This window comes from Lepidochelys kempii, chromosome 3 (assembly GCF_965140265.1).
Source record: "Lepidochelys kempii isolate rLepKem1 chromosome 3, rLepKem1.hap2, whole genome shotgun sequence".
NCBI lineage: Eukaryota > Metazoa > Chordata > Testudines > Cheloniidae > Lepidochelys > Lepidochelys kempii.
The window spans coordinates 186,981,242-186,998,357 of record NC_133258.1 but is presented as its reverse complement, the minus strand read 5'-3'; positions in this window follow the sequence as shown (position 1 = coordinate 186,998,357).

Genomic DNA, 17,116 nt, shown 5'->3' with positions numbered 1-17,116 from the left:
CACAGGTGGCGGCTTAGGCTAGTCACCGGAGTACCTGGCCAGGGGGTCTAGGCTACCCCTGTGCTCATTCTAGCCACACTGCCATTTGTTGCACATGTCTGCCTACAGAGCTGGGAAGCACGTTGCCAGCTGCTGTGTAGACATACCCTTAGTGATGCCAGAATGGCATAAAGGGACCAGAGATATGGGCTATTGCTCAAGACATCAACTGTCATCAAATGTCATAGCACTTTGTGAATCCTTGCCACAATGTTGAGCAACTGAACAGAATGTGTCTTTTTGAATGGGCAGATCCGCAAAGCATGCACTCTCAAAGATGGTCTACCTCAGGGATCCATGCAGGTTCCTTTCCTGTTTAGCATCTACAGTAGTGATTTGCCTGACACAGTTTTGCATACGTTCATTCGTGCTGAAAATATTGATCTTGCAATACAAGGCAACGACCTCACCACCATCAGCAACACCCTCTTCATGGATCTCAGGATAATGGAAATACTATACCCATATTACAAATGCAGAACTCAATCATAGCGTGATTAAGCGTTTTATTCATGGTCAAAATCAGAGTCTGTAACAGAGCCAGGAATTAAATCTTGAGGACCTGTCTAATTCCCTAACCACAAGTCTCTCCTTCTTCTCCTTAGTGAGTCTCACGCCAGTTTTAAAGTCCATTTATTTCAGTGCAGCTACTCCTTATTTGTAAAAGTGTGTGAGAAAAGAATCAGGCCTACTGTTCAGACTTCATTGTTGTTGTTGTTTTCTTTTGACATCCTGCATAACCTCCATTCCTTTTAGAGAGGATCTTATTTTAATAAGGACTTTCTTTAGCTGAGTTTCCCTCTGATTCAGAATTTTCTATACTACTTGTGTATTTAGAGAATGCATATCCCTTAGAAAATTATTTTTCTAGAATAGTCTGAAAGCCTCAATTGATATTATTTTCAGCTCCTTCTACAACTTTTTTTTTAAAGAATTAGCATAATTTTAGGATTTTTTGAACCTCTTTTCAGTCTCAGATCAGGTTAATTGTATTTATTTACTGCACTTTACCACATACTCTAGCAACTTGTGTTTAGCTGTGGTTTGTTTGAAAGAAATTAACGATCTATGTAACGATCTATCTTCTCTGTACTGGAGTGAAAATAACAGAACTAAGTGGGCAACTTTCATTTAACCGGATCCCCTTTCATGAAAGGTATTAAGGATCTATGTTCAACCTAGGAATGTGCTACTTGTGGTGCACTGAGCAGGCTCACACAAATTGAGCATGCTCAGTAACATCTGCTGAAGCCATTGCTCTTCACCCTGCCCTTATTACCCATAAGATTCTGCTGACTGCTTTTTACAGAGGTTAAAAAGGGGCAAAGGAGGCAAACCAGAGGAGGGGGTGACCAGCATCTGAGCAGGGGGCGGAAATGGACTGGTCGGGGCAGGGGAGTCAAGCAGTTAGAGGCAGAGTTAGGATAGGGGCTGAAGGCAAAAAATCAAGGAGGGGGGTGGAAGGAGCTGGGGTTAAGCCCAGGGGTGAGGCGCTGCCAGAGGATGCCAGAGGGTAAAACCTCTGTACGGGCAAGGGCAGAGGGGGTAACGGTTACCCCAGTGGACTGAGACACTAGTGTTTGGCAAAAAATAGGTTGGGGGGAGCAGAGGAGCTTTTTTATTTGCCCTCACACAGACAGTACCTCTCAGCATGGGCTTCCCAAGGCTGGGTTCTTAAAGGCACAGGTGTTCCAATGGCTTTTCTTAAAGGCACAGGCATCTGAATGCCTAATCGCTGCAGCTCCTCTCTGTCTGATGTAACCTTCTGAGGTGCTGCAGCAGGAGACTTAATTAAGTGAAACCGGGCCTTCCCTACACCCCTCCAGGGGGCTACACCCCTCCAGGGAGCAGAGCATCCACTAATTTTTCCCCATGAATGCTCCAGCCCCGGAGAACCCATGGAATCGGCGCCTATGCAGAGTGGAATATCATATGATGAACAAATGTAGATTTGAATTCAATTTCTTTATCATCACTAATGGTTCAACCCAATTTTCTGGGATGAAAGAAGTAGGCATTCATGTCTTTCTACTCCCAGTCACAACAGCTACAGCTGAGCATTTTTTTCCTCGTTGAATAGAATTTTGTGTTCTGAAAGAAGTCACCTTCTGCCTGATCATGAGCATATCATGAAGGACTTGGACATACCTGACACATGAGAAGCCAGGAAAAATGAATGGACTGCATTCAAGAAGTTTATTAACAGAGTCTTGCAAAAGTACAAGAACCCAAGAAGGATGTAGATACAGTACTTCATAGTAGGCTTGTATAGCCAACTTTAATTTGTGTGGTGATTTAAAAACATGAGTTAAATCTAACATTTTGCAGTTATTATGGTACCATACAGCCCACCTTTGCCCTAACAGTCTCATCCCTCATCGGTCCTCCCCCATCTCCCTGTATTTTTGAACACACACCCTAATTTCAATTTCTTTGGAAAACACTGCAGTGAAATATTTTTTTCTGTGCGATACTTGTTTATATTACATTCTGTCAGCTGCAGGATTCAGCATCAATTATCCTCCTAATGTAAATAGCAGAGTAGGTTTGTTTATTTTGCTAGGCTGCTTCGCTGGCTCATTTGTTCATGGGAGAAACCTGAACCTCTAAAGAACTATTCATCTCACCGAAAACACCACGTCAGTTTTTCAATTGTTTTTTTTGCCTCCCCACTAAAATTTGTCTGAGTTTGAGATCCTCAGTAGCAACAGTTATAATCATCCTATGTCATGTTTTATAGAGATCATGAGCATTTTACCAACTGCAGGCTCAGTTATGGCTCTAAAGCTTGAGCAACGGAGTGGAGAAGGAGAAGGTGGTACATCTTCAAGCAATGGTGGTAGGAGGGGTGTTTGTGCTAGTGGAAGCCAGGGGAAGCCCTGGGGCCACCAGGAGTACTGTGGAATAATGGTTGCCCTCACCAGTACAGAATAGGTGTAGCTGCATACACTACACACAGTGCATGGCTCCTCTGGGGTGCTGAGTATAGCTGGCAGTGCTTTCTGCCCCTACCCTTTTGTCATCAGGGTATTTAGGCAGCAGCAAGAGTATGGCCTCCACCTGCCTGGGTATGTTTGAGGGAGGGAAAGGAATTTTTGTCCCTCTTCTCACCTCCACCACCACTAATGCCTCTGTGTGATGGCAGCTGTATTTTAACCCTGTAATAAATAGTTAGGAATTGCTTCTGCCGGGACAAATTTCAGGTGAGCATAGATGGCCCTCAGTAAGGGAAATAGGAATGAAAAATATTTCTCTCTCCTTTCTACCCAGCCCCCCGAGAATAAAATATACCTGCATGGAGACAAACCCATCTGGCTTATCTTTACCCTACGGACTTCAAAATCTCTTTCTGAACAAGCCCTTTCATATCCAATGAGATATTACCCCAGAAGCTTGCTGGAATCTACGCTCCCTTTGATTAGAAACCTTTCTCAGTCAAGGCAATAGGACAAGTGCATTGATGCCTGTGCCTGCCTGCTGAGTTGATGAACTGCAATGGTCAGAGATCGCACCAGCATAGAAGTATATTGAAGGCAAACTCTAAGGAAATTAAGAGTTTAAATTATCCTCCACATGTCCCGCGTCCCAGTGCAATGAATCCAGGCAGGGTTGTTTGAAAGCCGAACACTTTATATTTCCATCCCACACTACTGTCAAGTTTTAGCAAATTAGGACAAGTCAGCAAATAAGAACAACCTTATGTATCAGTAACTGCTAATGGTAACAATTCACTACCTCTCCCAGCGGGTTGCAAATTCCTACAGATAGCAGTTTCACACACCCTGTGGTGTAAGTAACTGCTATCTGTTGGAATTAGCTACATCATATAGCAATTCTCAGCAAATTAGGACAAGTTAGCAAATAAGAACAACCTTATGTTCTTGGTGGTGATGGGGGACTTCAGCTACTCAGACATCTGTTGGGAAAATAACACAGCAGGGCACAGATTATCCAACAGGTTCTTGGAATGTATTGGAGACAATTTATTTCAAAAGGTGGAAAAAGCTACTAAGGGAGAGGCTGTTCTAGATTTTATTTTGACAAATAGGGAGGAACTGGTTGAGAATTAGAAAGTGGAAGGCAGCTTTGGTAGAAGTGATCATGAAATGATAGAGTTCATGATTCTAAGGAATGGTAGGAGGGAGAAGAACAAAATAAAGATAATGGATTTCAAGAAGGCAGACTTTAGCAAACTCAGGGAGCTAGTAGGTAAGATCCCATGGGAAGCAAGTCTAAGGGGAAAAACAACTGAAGACAGTTGGCAGTTTTTCAAAAAGACATTATTAAGGGTGCAAGAGCAAATTATCCCACTGTGTAGGAAAGATAGGAAGTATGGCAAAAGGCCACCCTGGCTTAACCAGGAGATCTTCAATGATCTAAAAATCAAAAAAGAGACCTACAAAAATTGGAAACAAGATCAAATTACAAAGGATGAATATAAACAAATAACAGTAGTATGTAGGGACAAAATTAGAAAGGCCAAGACACAAAACAAAATCACACTAGCTAGAGACATAAAGAGTAACAAGAAAACATTCTACAAATACATTAGAAGCAAGAAGAAGACCAAGGACAGAGTAGGCCCGTTACTCAATGGGGAGTGGGGGGGGGACAATAACAGAAAATGTGAAAATGGCAGAGGTACTTAGTGACTTTTTTGTTTTGGTTTTCACCAATAAGGTTGGTGGTGGTTGGGTGTCCAACCTAGTGAATGTCAGTGAAAATGAGGTAGGATTAGAGGCAAAAATAGGAAAAGAACAAGTTAAAAATTAGACAAATTAGATGTCTTCAGTCATCAGGGCCTCATGAAATATGTCCTAGAATACTCAAGGAGCTGACTGAGGAGATATCTGAGCCATTAGTGATTATCTTTGAAAAGTCACAGAAGACAGGAGAGATTCCAGAAGCCTGAAAAAGGGCAATTACAGTGCCATTCTATAAAAAGGGAAATAAGGACAACCTGGGGAATTACTGACCAGTCATATTAACTTGTGTACCCAGAAAGATAATGACGCAAATAATTAAGCAATCAGTTTGCAAACATCTAGAAGAAAATAAGATGATAATTAACAGTCAGCGTGGATTTGTCAAGAACAAATTGTGTCAAACCAACCTGATAGCTTTCTTTCACAGGGTAACAAGCCTTGTGGGGATGGGGGAAAACGGTAGATGTGGTATATCTTGACTTCAGTAAAGTTTTTGATACTGTCTCGGGTTACCTTTTCATAAACAAACTAGGAAAATGCAACCTAGATGGAGCTACAATAAGGTGGGTGCAAAACTGGTTGGAAAACCATTCCCAGAGAGTAGTTATCAGTGGTTCACAGTTCACAGCGATGTAGGGGATGGGGCTGTTTCTGCTGACTGTGAACCGCTCTCCGCTGGAACACTATGTTGGGGTTCAGGCTCCGGCTGAGTCTCTTGTGTAGGGTTATGGGCTGCTGCCGGTTCAGGTTCGGTGGGGCCCTCTGGTGTTGAGGTTGCAAGTACTGGATTCAGTGCTGGCAATGGGTCTGGTGCTGGTTGTTCTGCTGGTTCTGGTTCTGGGACTTGTTCCGTCTGGGTCTCTGGGACTGGATCCACTACTGCTGTTGCAGACATTGGCCTGGGGTCCGGGTCCATCACCTCGGACCGGGTCCTGATGGAAGTTTCCAGAACAGAGCTAGGCGTCCTGGCTTGTTTAGCCTGGCTGCGGGTGACCATTCCCACCCTCTTGGCCCGCTTCATATGATTGGCCAAGTCTTCCCCCAACAGCATGGGGATGGGATAATCATCATAGACTGCAAAAGTCCACGTTCCTGACCAGCCCTGGTACTGGACAGGCAACTTGGCTGTAGGCAAATTGAAAGAGTTGGACTTGAAGGGTTGAATCGTCACTTGGATCTCTGGGTTGATTAAATTGGGGTCCACTAAGGAAGCATGGATAGCTGACACTTGTGCTCCGGTGTCCCTCCACGCGGTGACCTTCTTCCCGCCCACACTCACAGTTTCCCTCCGCTCCAAGGGTATCTGGGAGGTCTGGGCCTGCGGATCTCTGGTGTGATTCCGGTGCAATGAACTGTAATCTGTTGGGGTTCTTGGGGCAGTTGGCCTTTACATGCCCTAGCTCGTTACATTTAAAACATCATCCAGCTGACGGGTCACTAGGGTGAGGCGGGTTGCTGGAGAACAAGGTGGTGGGACAATAAGGTGTCTGGAGAGTTCTTTGGGAGGTAGGTGGGGCCTTGGGTGGCCCCCAGTAATAGGCTGTGGTCTGGGGTTGTCCCTCTTGGTCTCCGCTCCAACTGCGACCAGTTTTCTTCTTCTCTGCCACTTCCACCCATCTGGCTCCAATCTCTCCTGCCTCGAATACAGTTTTGGGCTTCCCATCTAGGATGTATCTTTCTATTTCCTCAGGAACACCCTCTAAGAATTGTTCCATTTGCATTGGGAAGGGCAAATTGACTGGAGATTCAACACTTGCTTCTGATATTCAGGCATCCCAATGTTTCACAATGTGGTAGGCATGTCGGGTAAATGACACGTCTGATTTCATAGAATCATAGAATATCAGGGTTGGAAGGGACACCAGAAGGTCATCTAGTCCAACCCCCTGCTCAAAGCAGGACCAATTCCCAGTTAAATCATCCCAGCCAGGGCTTTGTCAAGCCTGACCTTAAAAACCTCTAAGGAAGGAGATTCTACCACCTCCCTAGGTAACGCATTCCAGTGTTTCACCACCCTCTTAGTGAAAAAGTTTTTCCTAATATCCAATCTAAACCTTCCCCACTGCAACTTGAGACCATTACTCCTCGTTCTGTCATCTGCTACCATTGAGAACAGTCTAGAGCCATCCTCTTTGGAACCCCCTTTCAGGTAGTTGAAAGCAGCTATCAAATCCCCCCTCATTCTTCTCTTCTGCAGGCTAAACAATCTCAGCTCCCTCAGCCTCTCCTCATAACTCATGTGTTCCAGTCCCCTAATCATTTTTGTTGCCCTTCGCTGGACTCTCTCCAATTTATCCACATCCTTCTTGAAGTGTGGAGCCCAAAACTGGACACAGTACTCCAGATGAGGCCTCACCAATGTCGAATAGAGGGGAATGATCACGTCCCTCAATCTGCTCGCTATGCCCCTAGTTATAATCCCAAAATGCCATTGGCCTTCTTGGCAACAAGGGCACACTGCTGACTCATATCCAGCTTCTCGTCCACTGTCACCCCTAGGTCCTTTTCCGCAGAACTGCTGCCTAGCCATTCGGTCCCTAGTCTGTAGCTGTGCATTGGGTTCTTCCGTCCTAAGTGCAGGACCCTGTACTTATCCTTATTGAACCTCATCAGATTTCTTTTGGCCCAATCCTCCAATTTGTCTAGGTCTTTCTGTATCCTATCCCTCCCCTCCAGCGTATCTACCACTCCTCCCAGTTTAGTATCATCCGCAAATTTGCTGAGAGTGCAATTTCCACCTTAGGGCTCTGAACCTCCGACGAGAATGCTCGGGTGTTATCCCCATTCTGACTCTCGCCTTGGATTTAAACAGTTCATACTTGTTCATGTGTTCTTTAGGCATTTCAGCTGCCACCTCAGCTAAGGGTCCACTGAGCTGCAGCCTCAGCTCTACCATGTATTGGTCGGTAGAGATTCTGTACCCAAGGCAGGCCCTTTCGAAGTTTTCTAAGAAGGCCTCAGTATCATTGCCTGCCTTGTAGGTGGGGAACTTTCTGGGATGGGAAGTGGTATCTGGAGAAGGATTGCTAGGGTTTGTTGGTATATTCTGCTGAGCCTTTACCTTCTCCATCTCCTCCACATGCTTCCTCTCTTTTTCCTTCTCTCCAGTTCTTTGGCCCTTGCTTCCATAGCTCTCCTATGAGCAGCTGCTTGGTGTTGTTCTGCCTCTTTCGCTGCCTCCATCTCTTTGTCCCTTGCCTCCATCTCTTTGTCCCTTGCCTCCATCTCCCTCCTGTGGGCAGCCTCCTGTACTTCCTTCTCCATCCACATGAGTTCTATCTGTCTTTCATGTTCCTTTTGTTTTTCAGCAGCCTCAAATCTGGCTAATTCCAGCTTTTGTTGAGCCGTGGAGTCTGTCATCCTAACCTCTCTGTTTTTAACTAACTTTACACCCGAGGTTTAGAAATAAAACAAACAAAACTTGGCTTGTAAAATTTTGCTGTTCTGGAATAGGATACCTATAGTCTCTGATAGTGATTGTCAGCCTACAGAAAAATTTAAAAAAAAAAAAAAAAAAAAAAAACCCTAACACTTTTGTCTTCAGGCAAATAGGTAGAAATCCCCTCTAGTTGCTCTTAGGTCTGTGAAGACTTGTGAATTTCCCTGCAGGATGTTAACTACTCTGCCTTTAGGAAGAGAAACTGCAGCTCCCAAAGACAATTCCCTTTTGTCTCTGCTCTGGCCCCAAAGCAAAGCAAAAAAAACTTCCAACTATTGCCAGTTGGAGACCTGCTTTCTAGCAGCACAAAGGATTTTAAAAATTTCCTTTTAAAATCTGTTTTTCTGGTTCAAAAAATCCTCAAATTGATCTCAAAATGATTTCAAGTTAATCTCACCGCTCTGCCACCATGTCAAGGTTCCTTCCCCACTCTGAACTCTAGGGTACAGATGTGGGGACCTGCATGAAAACCTCCTAAGTTTACTTTTACCAGCTTAGGTTAAAACTTCCCCAAGGTACAAACTATTTTACCCTTTGCCCCTGGACTTCCACTGCCACCACCAAACTTTATCTGGGTTCCTGAGAAAACGTAGTTTGGACATGTATTTCCCCCCAAAATCCTCCCAATCCTTGCACCCCACTTCCTGGGGAAGGTTTGGTAAAAACCCTCACCAATTTGCATAGGTGACCACAGACCCAAACCCTTGGATCTTAAGAACAATGAAAAAGCATTCAGTTTCCTTACAAGAAGACTTTTAATAGAAGAACAAAAAGAATCACCTCTGTAAATTCAGGATGGTAAATACCTTACAGGGTAATTAGATTCAAAACATAGAGAATCCCTCTAGGCAAAACCTTAAGTTACAAAAAAGACACACAGACAGTAATAGTCATTCTATTCAGCACAGCTATTTTCTCAGCCATTTAAAGAAATCATAATCTAACACATACCTAGCTAGATTACTTACTAAGTTATAAGACTCCATTCCTGTTCTGTCCCTGGCAAAACATTACAGACAGACACAGACACTTTGTTTTTCTCCCTCCTCCCAGCTTTTGAAAGTATCTTGTCTCCTCATTGGTCATTTTGGTCAGGTGCCAGCGAGGTTACCTTTAGCTTCTTAACCCTTACAGGTGAGAGGATTTTTCCTCTGGCCAGGAGGGATTTTAAAGGGGTTTACCCTTCCCTTTATATTTATGACAACAGTTATGCTGTAAGGGCATAAAGAGTGGCATCCTGCAAGGATCAGTTCTTAGTCCAGTTCTGTTCAATATCTTCATCAGTGATTTAGATAATGGCATAGAAAGTACACTTATAAAGTTTGCGGACAATACCAAGCTTGAAGGGGTTGCAAGCATTTTGGAGGATAGGATTAAAATTCAAAATGATCTGAACAAACAGGAGAAATGATCTGGAGTATATAGGATGAAATTCAATAAGGACAAATGCAAAGTACTCCACTTAGGAAGGAATAATCAGTTGCACACATGCAAAATAAGAAATAACTGCCTAGGAAGGAGTACTATAGAAAGGGATCTGGGGGTCATAGTGCACCAGAAGCTAAATATGAGTCAACAGTGTAACACTGTTGCAAAAAAAGTGAACATCATTCTGGGATGTATTAGCAGGAGTGTTTTAAGGAAGACACGAGAAGTAATTCTTCCACTTTACTCCATGCTGATTAGGCCTCAACTGGAGTATTGTGTCCAGTTCTGGGTGTCACATTTCAGGAAAGATGTGGACAAATTGGAGAAGGTCCAGAGAACAGCAACACAAATGATTAAAGGTCTATGAAACATGACCTATGAGGGAAGATTGAAACATAATAATAGTTTTCAAGTACATAAAAGATAGTTATAAGGACGAGGGAGAAAAATTGTTCTTCTTAACTGCTGAGGATAGCACAAGAAGCAATGGGCTTAAATTGCAGCAAGGGAGGTTTAGGTTGGACATTAGGAAAAACTTTCTAACTGTCAGGGTGGTTAAGCACTGGAATAAATTGCCTAGGGAGGTTGTGGAATCTCCATCATTGGAGATTTTTAAGAGCAGATCAGACAAACATCTGTCAGGAATGGTCTAAATAATACTTAGTCTTGCCATGGGTGCAGGGGACAACAGAAGAGTGCAGTGGACAAACTGCTATCTGTAGGAATTAGCTACATCAGATAGCAGGTTTTTTTACAATAGCAGTTTCTTACAATCCATTACTCACCAGTAACTGCTTCAGATAGCACATTCCTACAGGGAGCAGTTTGTGGGCAACGGCGCACGAAGACCTCCTGGGCCCCACGCATAGGAGCCACTGCGAGAGGGGTGTGCTGGTCACTTTGGGAATTCAGGAGCCACCCGAGGTAAGCACCAACCCCCTGAGCTCTTCCTGCACCAAACCCCCTGCCCCAGCCTAGAGTCTGCACCCCGCACCCAAACTCCCTCCCAGAGCCCACACCCATCACCCCCTCCCATACCCAAACTCTCTCCCAGAGTCTGCACCCACTCCCACACCCAAACTCCCTCCCAGAGCCTGCACCCTGTAGGGATGGGTGGAACCTACATAGCTGCAGAATTTTCAAGGTCCACAGATTTCCCTCCCCACCTCACACCCCCCCCCCCCCCCACTGATATGCTTGATGCTGGGTGAGGACAACAAAATAAAGCACCACTGGCATAGTGATTTTAAAGAGAATACACCCCAAAAGCAAGGATGACACAAATGACTCATATTAAAAAGGCTGATCCAACATCCAGTGAAGTCAGTTGACAGATTTCCACTGATTTCAAATAGGCTGAAACCTTGCAGAAGTTGTGTAGCACAACATATAGCAGGCAAGAGCAACTGGCCCAACTAATGCATAGTCTTAGGTACACCAGGCAATAGCCCCACTCCCTAAAAAAATTGCTGGTGGATCAAGTGGTTTGTCAAATGAGCAAATGCATAACAAGATCTGTGACACAACAGAGCATCTCATCAATTGGCAGAAAGTATACAAAAGGTGGTTGAGATTGTGGGGAGGAGGTCTTGTTAATATTATTACTTGTCTTGTGGGAGGCCAAAGCAGCAAAGCAGCAACTGACAGGCGAGAACAACAGGCAGCTCGCCATATGTGTTGCTTGTCTACGCCTTCCTATGAAGAAGATAGTCATACTGCTACCACAAACAGTAATGACCCAAATGTACATGCCTTAAATTACACAAACAAATGTGCAACTGGAGAGCATCAGCTGCGTTTTTTTATTTATGCCTGGTCTTTTACAGTGTTTTGGTCAGAATGTAACATTTTTCTCCTGCTCACTGGTACTTGTCCAATGAGGTACCACAGATGGAAGCTTCATGGAGGCAAAGTGCCAAACAAACTGGTAAAACACTTGTGTTGATCTCCTGTCTATAGAATGTAGATTCCCACTTTCAAGGCTACAGGGGAAAGTTCTTGTGCTACTGAATTGAGGTTCTGAGCAGGGTGACAATGCAAATTTTCAGTCTGTGGACAGCTGGAACACAGCATCGTCATGTCAACCCATTGCTGCAAGAAAGCTTCAGACCTGGAGAATCACGTAAGTACTAAGAAGGCCAGGGGCTGTCTCTTTGCTCTGTTTTTGTGAAGCACCTAGCACAGTGGGGTCCTGGTCCATGATTTAGGCTCCTAAGCACTAAAATAATGGAAATAAATAATAACACTAAACATAGACAGAGAACTCAGGACAAACCAGGTGAAAGTCAGAAGTCTGCAGATCTGAGACCCCCACAAAATAAAGACATCCCTGTATTCCTGCAAAAAGGATTAGAAAAAGATAAAACGCTTTCCGTGCCATTCATGTGCTTCTCTCAGGTGTGATGATAAAGGATGATAAAAGGCACCTTGCCTACGAAAGCCTCAGTTTCATCTTTTCCAAAGTTTTGTAACTCCTATAAACCAGACTAGAAGAAAAAGTGTTGTAGTGTGGAAAAAAGTCTTTATGGGAAAAGACATAAAGACAGCAGTATTAGAGCAGTGCAAATAATAGATTCTTTGATTCACTGGCAAAAAACTAGGTAAAACTGGCAAAAAACTGAAAACTTTTTTTTTAATTTTTGGCAAATCGAAAAATAAAAAAGAAATCATTTCAGGTCAATGAAATGTTGTACTTTGACATTTTCAAAATGAAATATTCTTGATTTTGACTGTTTTCAAATGTTTCAATTTTATCAACATCTCTTACTTTTTTGTAATCAAAACTATTTGGCAAAACTGATGAATTCACAACATTGTAGGCAGTGCTACAACACCACTGCCTACAATGCTGTGAATTCATGTCAGTTTTGCAAATTGCTTTGGTCACAAAAACAGAAGTTCCTCCAATAAAAGATATTAGCTCACCCATATTGTATCTCTATGAATTCATAAAATATTTTGATGTCATTGAATCTTCGGTTTTTCACCAAACATAAAGTTTTGACCAAAAAATTTCATCCAGCTCCACTCAATACTGTTTTAATGGGGGGGGAGGGTGAAATGGGGGGGAGAGTAGTATTTCAGGACTTTGTTCATAATACTAGGAGGCAGGTGCCTCTGAAAACCTGTTAAAAATAGAGAATAGGAATCTTCTGCCAGACTCCACCATGGAAGATTCCATGGAAGAGGATCTAATTGGTACTGCACCCAAAGATATAAGTTTTGATTTTGTTTACTGATTCGGGGCTGAGGGCACCTGGCTTCTTCTCCATTGGCTTCAGGGAATTCAGCACCTTGTAGAGAGCCCTGGGTCCAGCCCACTTTGTAATCTGGCCACTTTGGAAGTTGTATGTTTGCTGTAGTTAGTGACTTTGCTGAGAAAAAAACAAGTTTGCTTTTCCCTTGGTACTTGTGCTCTAACCTCATGCAAAAATAGGATTCATAAAGAGCATAATATTTGAAATTTAGAATCCTCTCAAAATAACCACCTGTAATTTATCTGTGCATTATATCACCAGAAAGTCAGAGTAATAATACAGAGGAACACACAAGGCATGTTCTTTAACAGTCTGCAAACAAGCTTGTACAGTTACAAGTGAAGTTTCTCTGCTCTTCTGCAGATAATGGGTTTGGGAGAAGACTTATCGGCCTAAAAAGTGTTAATGCAGCTGTTCCCTTAAAGAGTTTTCATTCCCCTTGGATAATTCAAGAGCATTACCTCAATATTTGCAGAATTCCCAAGGTATGCTGTATATTATTTACTATATTGTGACTGTTGGAGACACAGTGGTAATATTATCGAAGGCAAGATTTTCAAGGTGAGAACTGGAGGTAAAATAATTGTACATATAAATGTGTGCCCAGATTTTGGCAATGCTGTGCAGTACATATTCATACCAAGTACCAGAGGGGTAGCCGTGTTAGTCTGTATCCACAAAAACAAGAGGAGTCCAGTGGCACCTTAAAGACTAACAGATTTATTTGGGCATAAGCTTTCATGGGTAAAAAATCCACTTCTTCCATGCATCAGAAGAAGTGGGTTTTTTACCCACAAAAGCTTACACCCAAATAAATCTTTTAGTCTTTAAGGTGCCACTGGACTCCTCGTTATATTCATATCATACATTAGAATCCTTTCAAGTCCAGAACTGATTGGCATACACAGTTAGGGCTTGTCTACATGTACAGCAAAGTGCACGGGGTTGTATGAAGTCTTATGTGCACCAACTGTTAACTAGTTAACATAGGTAACATGCACTAGGGAACTTTTTGTGCACACTAGTAAGGTCTACACAAGCCAGTTAGTGTGCAGCATCTTGGTGCTCAATTGAATTCACATACCCCTAGTGTCCATTGCCACACCGTGCAGCTATGTCCTTGTTTCCACTGAAGTTAAAAGGCCTGGTCTTACAAATCCTCATATATGTGAATATCCTCGACAAGTAGACCTATTTGCTCCAATAAGACTACTTATATGAGTAAAGCTGACAGATTGCCACAGAGGGTGGCATAATTTGTTACCACGATAAGTCCTCCAGAAGCAAGGTGGGAGCAGAGGAGGAATAGTGAACTGACCTTTGCACACAGTGTTGCCTAAAGTCACAATCTAGCCCTAAATGAACAGAAAGGAAATTTCTATCAAACTGTTCACTTTCAGAGAATGGCAACAGGCCAAACCTTCAGTGGAAATAGCACAGATTGTTTTTGTTAGACAAGTTTAACCTCCCAACTCCCATGATGGAAAGGTTTCTGAGCTTGCAGAAATACAACTTATAAACAACAAATAAATCTCAGCTGAGTTCTGTTGCTTTCAGTTTATAATTATATTCTTTGTGGAAACATGGGAATAAAGAAATGAGAATAAAGGTGAATTTATTTAGCCAAAGAGGCTACTTGGCTAAAATCTGAAGGGTAGGGTCCTGAAGTCTATTCCAAAGAAGTCAGTGCAAAAGCTGTCATTAAGTTCAAAGGGCTTTGGATGTGGCCCCACCTACTCATCTGTTGACTGCTACTGATTTACATCAAATGAGAATCTGACCCCAAATCTCTGGCTAATGATAGAAATGTTTCAGGGTCATGGGGCAGCAAAGAGACATGGCCTCCCTCGGAGATTGACAGTGAAGGTGGGCCAGACGCCCACTGGTGGGCAGAACCAGGAAAGCCATGCCCAACAGGTGGGAAGCAGAGGGGTGGGACAGGAATAGGAAGTATAAAAGGTGGGCCCTTTAGCTCAGTTGTGCCAGAGCTGCTGAGGGAGCCAAATCCCGCTGAGGACATCTGCTGTCCCAAGGACTCATCTGAACTACTCGAGCTACCAGACATACCCAATGCTGAGGACCAGCTGGGATTACTGCTTGCAGTGTACCCAGCAAGACAGAGGACAACCCTGAGATCCAGGTACACCCTGAGGGAAGGGTAGGAGGTATTCCAGGGAGAGTTGACTACAGTCCGGCTGGGTGGCTGCCTAAGTCTGGTTCAACATGTTGGGGCTGGATCCCCGCTGACCCAGTGGCAGACCACTCTGCCACTCTTAGGACCCTGGGCTGGGATGCGTTGGAGTCGGGTGGGCCTGCATCCTCCTTCCCCCTGACACCTCAGCCCTGGGGTAGCAGCCTCCCCACCTTCAGCCAGGAGGCCTGTGTGAGTCTACTGTCTGTGGAGTTAGGACACTAGACTGAGTTGGGCACTCACCCCTTGTTGGAGCCCCCTGGACTGTGTTCGGGGCTCACCCCTGCCTGAGGGCTGGGATCCCCAGATGATTCACTGCTCTATCCTGCCAGAGGGTTGGGTCCCTAGATGGTACTTGATAGCCCACCCTGTCTGAAGGCCTGGGTTCCCAGACTACACCTGGCTCTACCCTGCCTGAGGATGAGCTTTAGATTGCTTGGTGCCCTGCCCTGCCTGAGGGCTTAGGCACCTAACAACCCACTGCTCTACCCCACTGGAGGAATTGATTCCCAAAACTGCTAACTTCCCCTTGTGTTAGGGATGTGACAGCAAAGAGGCATGGCCTCCCTTGGAGATTGACAGCGAGGGAGGGCCGCTCATGCCTACACGCCTACAGCAAGACATGACTTCAGTGTGGCACCTCAAGTTTGGTGTACTTTTCTTCACTAGCTCCAGCTTTGTTCAGTGCAGCAATTCACTCACCATTACGCACAATATCACCATCCTTTGTGCAAACTCACCTGGGCATTTGAACAGCAATCTGAGCTTGGCCTGAAATAGGCATAAATGTCAACCTATTTATGTCTGTAATTCATTGATCTCTACTACAACCCACAAATTGGCTGTGTCCTGAATGAGTACACCAGAACACAAGCCTCTGACATTTACTAGCATTTGTATTAGAGTCAGCTCACCATAAACACTCCCACAAGCCCTCTAATGATTATTGGCTACTTAAACTGTTCCAATAATTTTGTTCTACTAATTTTATGAACAGTTTAAAATGTAATCCTTACTGGTATTTATTTCCTAAATGAAGCCACCCTACTCCTCAGGCCCAGAAAGAAGTTCTAACGTTAGACATTTTTCCGTTTGCTAAACAAATGTTTTATAGGTCACAGCGGCATGCTACATCCCCCAGAAATGATGTACAGCATGGTTTAATAGGACTGTGCAACAAGATGGCATATCATAGTGTTCTCCTTAATGAAGCTGTGTAAAAACTGAATGCTGGATGTGGAGGAGTTGAATGCCAGGGGTGAAGTCTTGCAGCTAATTGAAGTAGCCCTAAACAATCCCCTCACCAACACAACCTACCCCAACTGCCTGAGGAGAGCACAACTAAAGCAAATGGTGGCGGCCAGTTTGCCTGTCTAAGAGATGCTCAGTGTATGGAACTGAATTCTCAGGGCTCCTTTGCTTTTTACATGTGGCCGGAATCTATCTGTCTCCCTCCTTCCTCATCCAGACACAGCAGTCACACAGAGTGTGATCCACTTCATGAGATTTGCCAGTGACAGGGTCTGGCTAGAGAGTTTCCTTCTCGGCCAATCACAGAAACAATTGCAACATGACCAAGTAAAAATGAAAGTGACTTCCCACCCTCTCTCCATGAGATGTTCAGTTTAACGTTGTTCTCCCCATCATGAATTACTCCCTACTCCTCAGCCTTGTTATGTTGTTTGTTTCCCAATCTGAGTCACTTTTGTTGATTTTTGTTTCCCCCCCATTGATTGATTTGCTGTTCACCTTTCATCCTTATTTTGCACCATAAACAGTTGCATGGTGCTTATTCCATTTATAAGTTACTGATTTAGGAGTGTGCCTCTGTATTTCTCCTTATGAACTTCTATGTCACCACTCTGGGATCAGGCTCCTTTCACATTCTGCCAGATATCCAGCCCCCTCCTTGCTCTTCCTCCCTCTGTTAGATGCATCGTGGCTTCAGCATTACCAGGTAAAGTATTCCACATGTCACAGTAATGTTGTGGAGAATGCAACATGGCACGAATATTCTACTGAACTTTTCCAAGCTGCTTAGCAAGAGCTGTCAAGA